This window comes from Brachyistius frenatus, unplaced genomic scaffold (genome assembly GCF_029030835.1).
Source record: "Brachyistius frenatus isolate BFR_SWC_R1_liver_20210118 unplaced genomic scaffold, ASM2903083v1 Contig_3, whole genome shotgun sequence".
Classification (NCBI taxonomy): Eukaryota; Metazoa; Chordata; class Actinopteri; family Embiotocidae; genus Brachyistius; species Brachyistius frenatus.
This window is the reverse complement of record NW_027210602.1, coordinates 6,390,238-6,403,955: the sequence shown is the minus strand read 5'-3', so window position 1 is coordinate 6,403,955 and position 13,718 is coordinate 6,390,238. Positions and strand designations below refer to the sequence as shown.

Sequence of the window (13,718 nt, the reverse complement as noted above, 5' to 3'; positions counted from 1 at the left end):
TCACTATCGTCCATCTGCCTATCTCCTCTAATCTGCTTGCCTGCGACTTTGTTATTTGTACCCTTTCTGTGCCTGTCTGTCAAGCGGTCTTCCCCTCTCTTGAACTCCTGTCACTCTTTCTATTTGCCCCCCCCCCCCCCCTCCCCGCCCCCTCGGATCCCTCCAACAACTGCCTATCACTCCCTCCCGCTCCACCACCAACTAGGCATGAAAACGGTGCTCCATTAGGAGTGCCTGGGCTAAGCCCAGTCTGACACACACTGCTTTGATCAGCGGTGAGCTGGGCTAAACACCCCACTAAACTCCCAGTCTGGGTGAGGGGAGTGGGAGTGGGGGGAGTGGGGGCGGTTGAGGGAGAGCAAAAGTAGTGAGAGTTAGTGAGAGATGGGACCGGGAAGATCAAAACAGAGAAACAAGATGGGGAGACAATAAAAGGGAAACACACACCGACTACTACGGAGAGGGGCTCTGCTTCCCACAGTATCTGCCCCCCCCCCCCCGCTACTCTTGCCTTTTTACATTTGCGTTGTCTTTTTTAATCACTTAGCTTTCTCTCTCTCTCTCAACGTCGCTTAATTGTTTTTTTTTTCTAAACACCCTCCAAAGTTGCCATTAAATGCATCGCGAAACAATTTCTGCAGGTGCACATCTCGTAGACGCTCAGAGAACAGCGACGGGGACAGAACTAACGGGAAACACGATCGGATGTGAACAGTGGGAAGTGTCCCCGCAACTCTTGTCCGTCTTGCGAGTTAAATAAATAATGTCGCTCGTGTGTGCACACGTTGTCAAAGACAGAAAAGTAAGAGAAACAAAGGCGGGCCCGGGGAGAGAGGATATCTAGAGAGCAGACCTCCAGAGCTGACGACACTTTAAAAAAAAAAAAGAAAACCGAGCCGGAGCTTTCAACATTCAGGCGGGCAGATACTAAACCAGCAGCAGCAAAAGGACAAAAACCTCCCGTCTTTTTCTCCCAAGGAGTGAAGAGAAAAGGGATTTCCGCTCAGTGCTAATCAATCAGGCCGTGATAATGGCTCCCATGCCTAGCTGTCGACTGGAAGGGTCAAGGCATCCCGTGACCCAGCGCCCAGGGCCCAGGGGCCAAAGCCCCTCTCAGAATAGCACCCCAGGACAGACTCCCCGGGCTAATTGTCCAAGCCAGTGTCAGCCTTTTCAATGCCCTCCCCTCCTTCCACTTTCTCCTTCATTCCTCTCTCTTTCTTCTCTCTTTCCCTCCCCTCCCTCCCTCCTCGCCACTCCGCGATCCTCTCTCTTTCTACGCAAGCAACTGAGGAATCTGCTAAGTATACCAGCATGTACCAGCGTGGGGGAGAAAATGAGACACAAAGCGAGGAGTTGGAGGAAATAAGACCATTTGGAGCTTAGGTGACACAGATAAATAAGAGAGGCAGCAGACAAGGAGAAAAGTTAATGAAATAACAGACACGGGGGGAAGGATAGTGAGAAGTGGAAGAGCATGTCGGAGGGAGAGAGGGAGACAGGGGGGGAGAGAGGGGGGGAGAGGGAGAGATCGGTGGCGGCAGCGAAAACGAGCAGGGAGGGAAGTGAGAGAGGAGGATGAAAGAGCCGGAGACAGTGAGGCAGGAGGACAGGAGGACAGGGGAGGGACAGACGGACACGGAGAGAGTTGGAGAGAGAGAGAGAGATAAGAAGGAGGAGAGGCATGTGAGGCTGTCCCCCTTTCTCCCCCCCCTCCACACCGACACATCACTCATATCACAGGAGTGCAGTGACGGGTCTACCCACTTCCATCTGCATATCAATAGCTTTCTATTAATCACAGCCGGAGCAAGCGTGTGTCTCGGGGAATCTGCTCAACATCAGTATGACTGACCACCACAATGCAGCCGGCATACAAAAAGACAGAGAGGACGCGCACGCGCACACACACGCACACACGCACACACACACACACACACACACAGGAAAGCACAAGAGTCCGAAACAAACCCCACTACAGCTCCGCGCAATGGCATTCCTCCCATTCCAAGCGCACGCTGCTAATTACCAGCATTACATCCCACAGACAGACAGAGGGAGATTGATGGAGAGGTATTCCAATGTTGCACCGGCACCACGTCGCCACACTCTCTTCTGTCACCTTCCCTTTGCTTTTTTTGGCTACGCTTCCTCCTCAGTACACCTCCGTCCAACTCTCTCTCCCTCTCACAGTCCCTGTCAGGTCCTGGTCAGACAGCGCTGAAGAAGAGCAAAGTCCCCAAAAAATTGAAATAAAAAAAAATAAAAAAAATGACACATGCAAATCAAAAATCAGTTACTCACAGGGAACCTCTTTCTTTTTTTCTGTATTGCTTTTTTTTTTTTTTTTTTCCTGATCTGTCACTCCTTATCCTCTTCTCCACTGTAGCAAGGGGAGTGTGTCTTATCCCGGCGCGTGTGCTGTGTCAGTCCGATAGAGGAAAGTTTGCCGTCTGCGTGCGTGTCTGCGTGTGTGTGTGTGTGTGTGTGTGTGTGTGTGTGTGTGTGTGTGCGCGTGAAGAGAGGACGAGAGAGAGAGAGAACGCGTGCGTCTGTCTCTGTGTCTCGCACTGCTCTGACTGAGCGAGCCGAGGCTGTTTTAAACAGGCTGCTCTCCCCATGTGACCAGCCCAGCCACAGGCAGGAATACATTACCGACACACACACACACACACACACACACACACACACACACACACACACACACACACACACACACACACACACACACACACACACACACACACACACACACACGCTCTCTCTCTCTCTCTCTCTCTTCCCCCTACTCCCTTTCTCATCCATACACACACACACACCATGTCCACAGTGCACCCCCTAGCCACCGCTCAGGGTAGTGGAGGGAACAGCCCTCACACATAGCACGCACACACACACACACACACACACACACACACACACACACACACACACACACACACACACGCACGCACGCACACACGCACACACACACACACACACACGCAGATATACTCCATGCACAATGACAAACAGGAGGAAATATGGCACGTATGTGAATTTACAGTGTTCACATGGTGTCCAAAAACGTCTAATATAATTAAAAGACAATTCATCCAATTAAACGTTTTCTTGTCAGCGTTTCTGACTTTTCCCATCTCTGCCGTGGTGGTGTTTCACACCTGGAAGCTCTGACCTTTTCAGTAATGGAAACCTTTTAAAACTGACCTTCAGTTGCAAGGCTCATACCATCACATTGCAGCTATTCCACTTTAAGGAACAACAATGGGAAACGCCACAGGTAAAGTGTTTGAAGTGAAACATATAGCGGTGGCTAACAAAGTAGGACATTTTCAAGAGCCCGTGTGTAGTCTCCAATGTTTAAAGTCTTTTACATGCAGGCTACATAGCACCACAGGTGGATCAGTATTCTTTCTGACAAATACAGCCAGTGCAGTATTCACACTGCATGCGCACCGATGGATAGTTGATCAGCTCGTGTAATGTTCAAGAACTTCAAGTATCATATTGCTACTCCTGAGAACTGAAATAAATGTCGACTGAAAGCCATTTATTATCTTAATAATACCCGGGGTAGGAGTCTTTACGACAAGCACCAGTCACAGCAGCAGTTAACAACCCGCTGTCGACACATCCAGGCTTGAAGTCCACACAAAACTATTTAATTTAGTGTTTTAAGAAGAACTGTCTGTAAGCTGCATGGTTTACTGGAGCTTTTTTTTTTTTTTTTCCCCCAGTGTTACCTGCAGTTACTTTGTATACCACTCCTCCATCAGGTGTTTCTACCTGATGTCAGGCTGGGTATTGCTCAAAGATGTTCAACACTTAGGCAATTCGGTACCAATACCTTGACTTTGATTTGTTGTTTTCTCTTGCTGCATTTAAGTTAACGCGAGAGCCTACAATTTACTGATGTCCCATGAACGCCTCACACGCTTCCAGTATATTGTAGCTTTCTGGCTACAATATTCACACACAAATGCTTCCTGTTGCTGCAGTGTACGCAACTCAAAGCAGGCAAAAAAAAAAAAAAAGAGTTTGGAAAGAGTGAAACAATGTCTTCTAATACTTGCATACGTATATAAGCAATTTAATCTGTGAGGGCAGGCCGTTATCTGCCATCTGTCGCAGTGGATAGACTGGATTGGTATCTCTGACCTGCCTAACAGTTATGTTACGGTTGCTATTGTTCATCATTTTTGATTGGTTCACGTAGTTTGGTGACATGACATTATTCCCTGACTTCAGCCTCACCAGTCTAAGTGAAAACACCTGTGTGGGTGTACAGTGAGCCGTTACCGACATCATACCGGACCCTCTAATAAGTATGATAGTGTTAGGATCCTATATTGTAATTCACCATAACATCCACTCTGACATAACAAATACACAATAGACATGTGAAAATGTATCAGAAAAAAAAAACCATAAACAACGTAAACAAACTGCAGTACTCCTCACTCCATGAAACCCTCCATCGAATGAATGAACCTGCTCTTCTATTCACCGTGGTATTACCGTTGCACGTGACACTCCTCTCAAATCGCAGCTCTCGACTCCTGATGACAGCTTTTAAAAATAACAAAGCACTATAGTTATTCCAATTTGTTGATTATTTAGCTTCCAATATAGTATTGCCAGAAGTTGTTGGCACTATGTAGCCCATTATGTACCACCAGGGCTTACTGTAAATCCCAGGGATTTGTCTAGAGGTGGCATCAGCCCACTGCTTCTGATCCCGCTCGCGAATCTTGAGTTCCTCTTATTTCACAGCTCCAGCAGAATCTGGACGGTAAAGCCAAGCCTGCTGCCCTGCAAACATACAGTCGCATTATCAGCTGGCCATAGAATCAAAAAGTCCCAACAGCACCAAACAAGCACAAATACACGTACAACAAATCTTCTTATTGATCTAGAAAATGTCAGTGAATTGTGTCTACAACTGTTTGTTGCACATCGGCTCTGGGGATAGACAACCGCGCTTTTAGTAGGATTTAACAAGATAAATAGAAGCATACAGTTAGTGATCCACGGGAAATAGCTGTATGCCCCGGGTCAACAAGGAGACTGACATCTAAAAAGCATGAGCATGAAAGATGGACAAAGTATTTCCCAAGTCATTTGTGTTGGCGCCAGAAGAAAAACATTACAAACAAATAAAACAAATATATATAAAAAATAAAAAAGCATCAACTAGTGACAGACAGTCTCGGAAACTAATGAACAGGGATGAAAACCAGACCGCGGAGCCAACGTTAAACAAAGGAGGGCTAAAGTTACTACGAGCAAAAAAAAAGAAAGCTCATTTCTATCCCTTCGTACAACACCCGTCAGCTACAATGTTTACAAAATATACCGAAGCGCAACTTTTCAGATAGCGTACGGTGTTGCAGTTTGTCAACAGAACAACAAGGAGGGTTTTTTTTGTTTTTTGTTTTTTTTTTACAAACAAAAAGCCGAAAGCGTTACTCACCATAACAATAACAAAACAAAAAAGAAGTTGTTTGTTTCCTCTCGGAGTAAGTCTCTCCGGAAGGTCAGCTGGAGTCATTTGTCTCGGTTGTGAAGCAGGTGCTCGTCAATATACTCTCCGGAGAAATAAATACTCGTATAAAAAGAAAACAAGTCGCGTGAAGCCGCGAGTGCTGCATGTAAGCTAATTGACGCCTTCGATGCAAAAAATAAATAAATAAATAAATAAATTAAAAAAAAAAAAAAATGTGCCGTCGGTCTTTATGCTTTCTCTCCTATGCACTCACTAATAATACCAACGTCATAAACAATGTTTGGTTTGGACTCGGTAGTCCGGAGACCGTCCGTCACAAGAGAAGCGGTGTCTCGGTGTGTCCCAGGACACCGCTAGATCTGCGCGTGGAGCTGGAGGTGCTGGGCTGTTGCGCATCACTGACGTCAGCGGTGCAGGTGAGGTTGGACAGCTGGGACTTGAACTTTTGGCGCGCTTTTTTTTTTTTTCCACTTATTGATGTTCTTCCCACTGACAGAAGCGTTTTCTCTCACAGTTCAGCTGCTGGTGCAGACTTTCAGTACGAGAAAAGTTTTGACTAATTTTCAATGTTTCTATGCCAAACTTAGTTTGGGAACAAAGATTGGTCACCTGCTTCGTCTTGCTCTTCTGTTTGGTGTTAATGGTGGTTGGCAAACCAGCCGGCAGGTGCATTACCGCCACCTACTGGACCTGAAAATGGAGGAGGAGATTGGCAGACCTAAAAAAAAAAAAAAAATCTATCTATCTGTCTATCACTCTCTCTCTCTCTCTCTCTCTCTCTCTCTCTCTCTCTCTCTCTCTCTCTCTCTCTCTCTCGATCTATCTATCTATCTATCTATCTATCTATCTATCTATCTATCTATCTATCTATCTAGCAGACAGTAAGCAGTAGCAGTGTTCATTACAGGTTTAACAACTGAAAATGTCATGGGAGAAAGCAGCAACACACAAAATAAATTCAACAGTTAGAACCAACATACTGAATAACTTTAGGCCCGCATAAAGGATCATGACTATGTATAGCCGGTTAGATTTGGAGTCTGATTCAATTTCAGAAACCTAGAAACAGAAATCTTAAAATGTTTTAAAACAGCACCAATTTACCCGTGTACACTTGTGCATACTTGCCAGGTAAATTTGACCAAGCGTCTCGGGAATCTTGCAGATCTGCACTCCCTCTGGAGGCCACTCCTCTCTGGGGGGGGGTCATCTGTTACTGAACTCCTAGTTCTTCATGTTGCTGCAGACACTTCTGTATGACTCTGGCTGTTAGATGCTAGTACTGATGGTACAGTGTGACGGATGAGAAGAAATTTTTAAAGAAGTAATAGGGTTCGTAGAGAGGACCTGACCTGCACTGCAATGCCCGTTATGGCACTATAGTACCACTGCTGAACTTTCCCTGGGATTGACTTCAAAGGATGAATGTTTACTTTTTTTTATCAGTCAGTTACAGTTGTCATCATTACCACTGCCATTCTCAAAATATAAGTGAATTCATGAAAACAGATATCAACATATTCCAGGCTGAATTCATCACATCTGTTGTGTGTGAGGCTTTAGTCTTGTAAATGACAGTTTATAGTGACTGTGGAGAGAAAGCCAGAATCCTGTCAGATAGTTGAGTGACAGTAAAAAAAATTGTGCGGCTGTACACCGAGGTGAGATTTTGGCTCCTTTGATCCCAGACATACAGCTCTGCCTCCAGGCCAAACCTAAGTGGATTGACTGATTTCAAATGTTTCCTACGGTGAACATCAACAAATTATCTTACCTGACACACAAACACCTGACAGACAAACACCTACACCCAGTTTGCGCATTATCCACTGCTCAGCTCTGTGATTCAAGGACCGATGGAAGGAATCAAATAAAAGTTGCAGGCCTCAGGGCTCATTTGAGCAAGTAGGTCAGATAGTCTCTGTAGACACGTTGGTAAATACCAAGCAGCCACCCATGTGTTATATTTGGGACTGTAAATCAGGTTAAATGTTAGTTACAATGTCGGAGTGAAAACACAGTAAAAAAAAAATCATGAAGTTAAAGTCAAGATAAGACGTGTATTACGCAGCAGACTTGATATATTGCAGATAAAATGAGCCCATCAGTCTCCAACATTTATTAGACTGTTGCCGACCTGCTTTTTGGGGTTTTGGGGGGAGAAGTGAGGCCATAAGGATACATTATCGTAGGGAGTTTGAAGAGCTGTGGTTTAACAAGACATACCCAAACTGTGTAACCTTGACGCTGCTACCATTTCCATAAGACGTCCAAGACTGCTGTTCTGTAGCTAACCATGACCTATCATGACCTAAACCCAGCCAAAATGAAACTTTTCCTATCGTACCATCATTAGCACCGTAGAAATTTCTGTCTAGTTTGTATAATACTTCTTTTTTTTTTTTAAATCTAAATATCCTGTTCTGTGCACAAAAAAGTAGTTTTAATGAAGAAAAAGGCAATATTTTGATGCTCATATTTCATGTTGGAAAGGACATTGACTCTGAGTGGCACACACTTGCCTACAACCAAGATTAGATTCTGAATAGCTCTTGGTTGAATGAACCAATGGATACGTAATTAACCCACTGAACTGTTGAAAATAAATAATACAACTATAAATATCTTGTTATGACTGTAACTATTAAATTGTTGTTTTCAAGCCACCGCAGAGGTCTATTATTTTTTAAATGTGAAACTCAGGAAGAGTAATTGTTACCAAGGCAACAGCAAATATGAATCCAAATAGGAGAACAAATACAAGTTAAAACAGCAGCATCACATCCCTACTGGGGCATACTTATAGCACATTACAGTCCTCAGCACATTAAAAACAAATGGACCCCAAAATATAGCATGATATAAGTAAACAAAGGCTGTTGCATGTGTTACATATGGGGGTTTCAAGGTTTATTTACAAGAAGATGAATGCTCATATGCATACAAATACAATAACCAATATGTATTCATGTTACCCAGCACCTAATATATGACATTCACTGTACGGTAAATATTACAAGACATAAAACATGGACTTTAAAATAAAAATAGCACTGTCTTGAATGAAAATAAAAGGTGCATTTGGGACATGACTGGAATCACAGATAGCCCAAATTTAGGTGGTGGAAAAACAGTTTTAAATACATTGGGATAATTTGAGAAAAAGTTTGATGAACAGAATAAGAGAAGATTCAAATAATGCAAATCATCTCTGCATATATGATGTGGCAGGTTTAGCTTCTGAAAACAGGAAAACAGCAGAAGCACCAAATTAATCGGACCCTGATTACATTGAGCTGTGCTGTAAATTATTATTATTATATATATATATATTTTTTTTTTATCTTGCATGCATAATTATGTAAACTAAGGGCAATGTTAACAAGTGTGTGTAGAGAACACCCCAAAAACTGGCAGATAGGTGGCCGGTAGATGTCAGTAAATATATTTCCATAATTGAAATAGATTTGGAAGCTACTTTTAATGCTAAAAGTCAAAAAAACAAGCCATAAAAAGTACTAAAGTTAGGACTCCTTTCTTTTTGGGAGTTCCACACAATTCAGACAGTTCAGAGCCTCTTTTAGCCAAAAGCACATTTGTGAATATGGCCTCTGATCTCAACACTGTGGTCATGAAATTGGGTTTTAATGGATCAACCCTTTCATCTGCTTTTTTAAGACAGCGTTGAGTGAGTGACCGGCTTCACTGGCAACTTAATGCCCAAGCTATCTTTGGAATATGTGGCAGCAGTTACAGTAGGGGATGCATTTTTTGCCCCCATGGATCTATGAAATTAACTGTGAGTTGCTGTAAAATATTGACTATGGTGTTTGCAAGAGGAACATCCTCTGTTAGGTATTATTGATTATTATTCTCCTTCCTTTTAGTACTCAGGAGCCTGAATGAGTCAGATGCTTTGCTTATCGAGCCAGTAAAAGTCTTTGCGAGGCGTAGATTGTAGTTCTGTGAGTACTTGAGGTGTTGCCATATATTTAGGTGTTCCAAAAAATACTGACTGAGAGGCTCACCCTTGTGCATATGGCAAGTCAATGGCAAATGAATTACTAATTATTCAATGATATCTAATAAAATGAATGGGGAATATTAACTCTCTCCACTGAATGCATAAAATTGTATCTTCGGGTTATGTTTCTCTCCCCAATTACCCACTTCTTCATGTTTTATTCCTAAGTACAATTAATTTACACGTATATACTGTAAGTAACTTTGAGTTAAGACACTGTACCAGTCCGACCACTACAGCATCCTGTGCAAGAGTCATGTTTTGCCTCGCTTAAGTGTGAAAAACCATGTGGTTGGTTCAAGAAAACAAAACCAGCTGGTCAGGATGCGGCACATAAACTAGTCGGTAGTCCTGGGTTCATTCCATCAAAGCAACCTCTTTCCTCAGACTTCTGTATTTTTGTGCTTTGTCAAATCACCTCTGTCACATGACCTTCTTCCCAGAGCTCAGCAAAGTCTTGTTGCTTGCCCTTGACAATGGAAAAATCAGCAGCAACGTTTGAATCGTCTGTAGTAGCAATCCTGTCACATTAAAACATCTAAAAACAAAAACAAAGAAAAAGTCTACTTTTGCATGCCTCTTGACAATCAATAATTTAGCTACTTGATTTGTGAAAAAAATATATTTGATACACAATATGATTAATCCCGTTTTGCCCATTTCTTTACAAACGTTTCTATTTGGAAAAGGTAATTTTGCTGTTGTGATGGCAACCTCAACATACCAGGACAGTTCAAAATGAATAAGAAGGAAAACTGTCAGGTCCGGTCCAGGGATTAGTAAGGGCCTGCTCCCCACTGATAAACACTGATGACAAGGTATTCAAACCTTCCAGCAGCGCTGAGTCTCCAAAATTGCAATCCCTACAACGTTGTCAAACGATGATAAGAACAAATACCTTCCAAACAATGTTAGCTACAATGAAGCGTACCCGACCCTTCTGTGTACAATACATTAAAGCTGAATGCTAATTTTGCCCTGAGCTTCTAAATGTCATCCTAAACAGGTTTATACCCAAATTAAATAGATAATTCATATTCACAGAGTGTGCTGAATGTGCCCTGGGACTATTGAGAAGACATTTTCAGTTTGGAATTCAATAAAGTGAATTACATGTCATGAGTTTATTCTCTGCCGTGCACTAATCCTACCTGGAGATAAGAGTGTAAAAAATGAAGGTTTGAGAAAAACGGATTCAGTCATTCTCTTTAAGATTTTCATTCTCATCAGATGCTAAGGTGTGCCTTGGGCTCCGAGTCTCATTGAATATAATCACCTTAATGAAAGCATTGTGGATATGCGTAAAAATACATGGAAATAATTACCTAAAAATAGGCTTATTAAGGCTTATTGTTGGGGTGGAAGGAAATAACTGAGATTTCCATACAAATTTAATCTGAAGAAAATGACTGCTGGCATGAAAGAAAGGATATTCATATGTTCATCAAGATCAAAATGAATGGTTACACATTGTAGTACTAGCTCTATGAAGTGGGACCAATTAAGGCTTAGCTCCTCATCTTCCCATTGCTGCACAGTGAAATTGGGCATTTTCAGTTCACTTTTAACAATCTCCTAATGTTCCGAGGTATCAAGGTTGTAATCCGAGTGTGGCACCTTTCGAGGATCGGCTTCAAACCAAAGAGATGTTTTTCTTTTTTTTTTTTTTTAAAAGGACACAAGAATCGCCACCAATTCGCTCTGAGAGGCAGAGAAAGGTGGAGCTGAATTCAAGAACAGGACTATTAACCCTGGGACACTGTTCTTTTTACTCAACAATGGGGAAATCCAGCCACAGGAACACATAATTAACCCACCACCCGGGGCAATATACGACTACAGACTCGCAAAGCAAAAGGCTGGATATACAGATCATGGCTAAATCATTATTTTGACTACACTTTGCACGTACATAGAGAGAAAAGGCTAGACTCTATGTCTTTGTCGTAGGTGTGATAGGACACAGTCTTTTTTGTTTAGCCTTCTCATTAACAAGTGCGCTTCCGACAGTCTTTGTGGATAAGGTGAACATAATAACACACTCTGTTGCTTGATTGGTCAATGACCATTTTGCATCACTGGACAAAGCCTGGCCTTTATAATCGTAATTCAATTTGCCATCTATGTATGAAGACAAAGTAGTCAAATTGGGAATTTATATGCACTAATGTGTATCAAAGTTTCCAATTATGTGTATTTTATGTCTGTGTGACATGGACTGCATGTGATATAAAACCAGCTGGTCACTGGAGCTGCTGCTCTTCATTGATAAACCTGTGCCACACTCACATTGCTGATGGTATGAATAATTTGTTAAACTGATTTCTCTCATTACTGTTTTCTATCAGTGAAAACAGCGAAATAAAGCCACGAAAAGAGGACTATAGTGAAATAAAGCAAATGTGCAATAAAAGTTGAAGATACTGCATTTTCTTTCACTTTTTAAATACTAAATATTACAAATACTGCCATTAATGTAAGCTTATTGTATAGTGGAAACCCATGTATTTATTTAGGTCATTTGGAGGCAGCAGAAACATATCAAATCATCACTTTATAAGTTGCTATGGCAAATTTGTAGTCAACAGTTGTTCATTTAGACATCCAGCAATTACATAAAAACATCATCACTCATTTGGCTTTGTGTTTCTGGCCAACTGGTGAATGTATTTACAATATTGACTTTCTGACCAACCTCGGAGTTAAATATCTGACACCTTAGCTGCTAAATGCTCCACTATGTTGTTTGTCTGCTGTTTGGTGCTGAGCAGGGAGTGTACAGCACATTATTTAGAGCTTTTTCCACCAAACAGCTGCCTGCTGCATCCAAAAAACAATGCTGTGAGAACAGAGTGAACTAAAATGTATTGTTTCCCTCTTCACAAGACACAGCAAAGGAAGCTTCTCAGACACAAATAAAATGTGCTCCAGGCCTGCTGGAAAGTTACAGAGAATCATTGTAGCACACAGGTTATTATATATATGTATAAGGTAATGCTTATTTTTGCTGTTACAGTTGCCACAGACACCCAGCTTGTTCAGTTCATAATACTGCAAATGAAAGGGCTTTCATCAGTGGGACACAGGCTCACTTACTGTTGTGTAACTTACTTAACAGACATTTATTTAAATGAAAATCATTGAGATTGTTATTTAAGCATGCAGGTTGGACAGTTGCAAAGCTGAGGAGAGCAGCAGTTTCAGATGATAATTCGCTGTACGTTTTAATCACCACAAATAACCCCTTTCACATTGTCACTTTATGGACACATTGTCATTCAATGCATTGTTGTTATATAAAAGTTATATTTAAAGGCAATCCTTTAATCTAAATGCAAAGCTAAAGGCTTTTGAAAACATTGATGGATAGCTCTGTTGACTTTTTGCTCAGCCTGAGGAATATACTGTTTCTCTTAAACAAGTCCAGACAATCAACATTTGGCTTTATAGTGCCATGTTTCACATTACATAAAAGCATTTTGAATGAGTGGGTCTAGGAACTACATCCTAATTGGTCAGGAGATTTGAGCCTCTGCCTCCAGAGAAAACAAATAATTGTAAAGGTTTCAGTTTAAAACCCGTGAATTACTTTTCTGAGGATGTTTTGAGTTGATGTTGACGAGCACAGTCCGATCTAGTATTTTTTTCTTGTGGTGTGTTCCCAGTTCGTCATGGCTCCTAGCCACCTTCACAATTAAATTTGGTGTGAGCGCCAGCTGCAGTCATGTAATGGCACTGTGTGGTTTCGTCAGCACACAGCAGAAGACATCTTGGAACACATTATTCTCAAAAGTTGAACCACACAAAAAAAAGAAAGAAAAGAAAAGAAAAGTAAAGTAATGTCCATCTTTTGTTGCAGTCCTTGAAGATTTCAAGAAACTTGCATCATCCTTTGCTAAATATTACATTTCTCTAGAGGGTGTGTTGTGTTTGAGTGTATGTGTGCACTGTTTATGACTCGTACTTTGACAATATGCGTGTGAGACAAAGAGCATGTACGGGGGTGAGGCTGAGTGCACATGTGCATTTGGATTTTCTTGGGTAAGAAAATGTGTATGAGAGAGAATGAGTGAGCGAGTGTATGATAAATATTCAGTGTTTATCAGCATGTCGGGGGGTGTTAGCTGAGGTCAGGGAGATAGATTCCTCCTCATTGAGAGACCGTGGATGGAAAGCAACAACACGCCT

At 41.9% G+C, this 13,718-nt stretch overlaps 1 protein-coding gene across 2 annotated transcripts in view; it reads right to left on the bottom strand.

Moving 5' to 3' along the window:
* cntfr (ciliary neurotrophic factor receptor) overlaps nt 1-2,588 on the bottom strand; it is a 231,180-nt gene extending 228,592 nt beyond the window's left edge. For both annotated transcript variants that reach the window (XM_069704998.1, XM_069704989.1), the window contains exon 1: nt 2,305-2,588. The gene's annotated coding sequence lies outside the window, so the exon portion shown is untranslated. The remainder of the gene's footprint in view (nt 1-2,304) is intronic.
* Between the last annotated feature and the right edge of the window lie 11,130 nt (nt 2,589-13,718).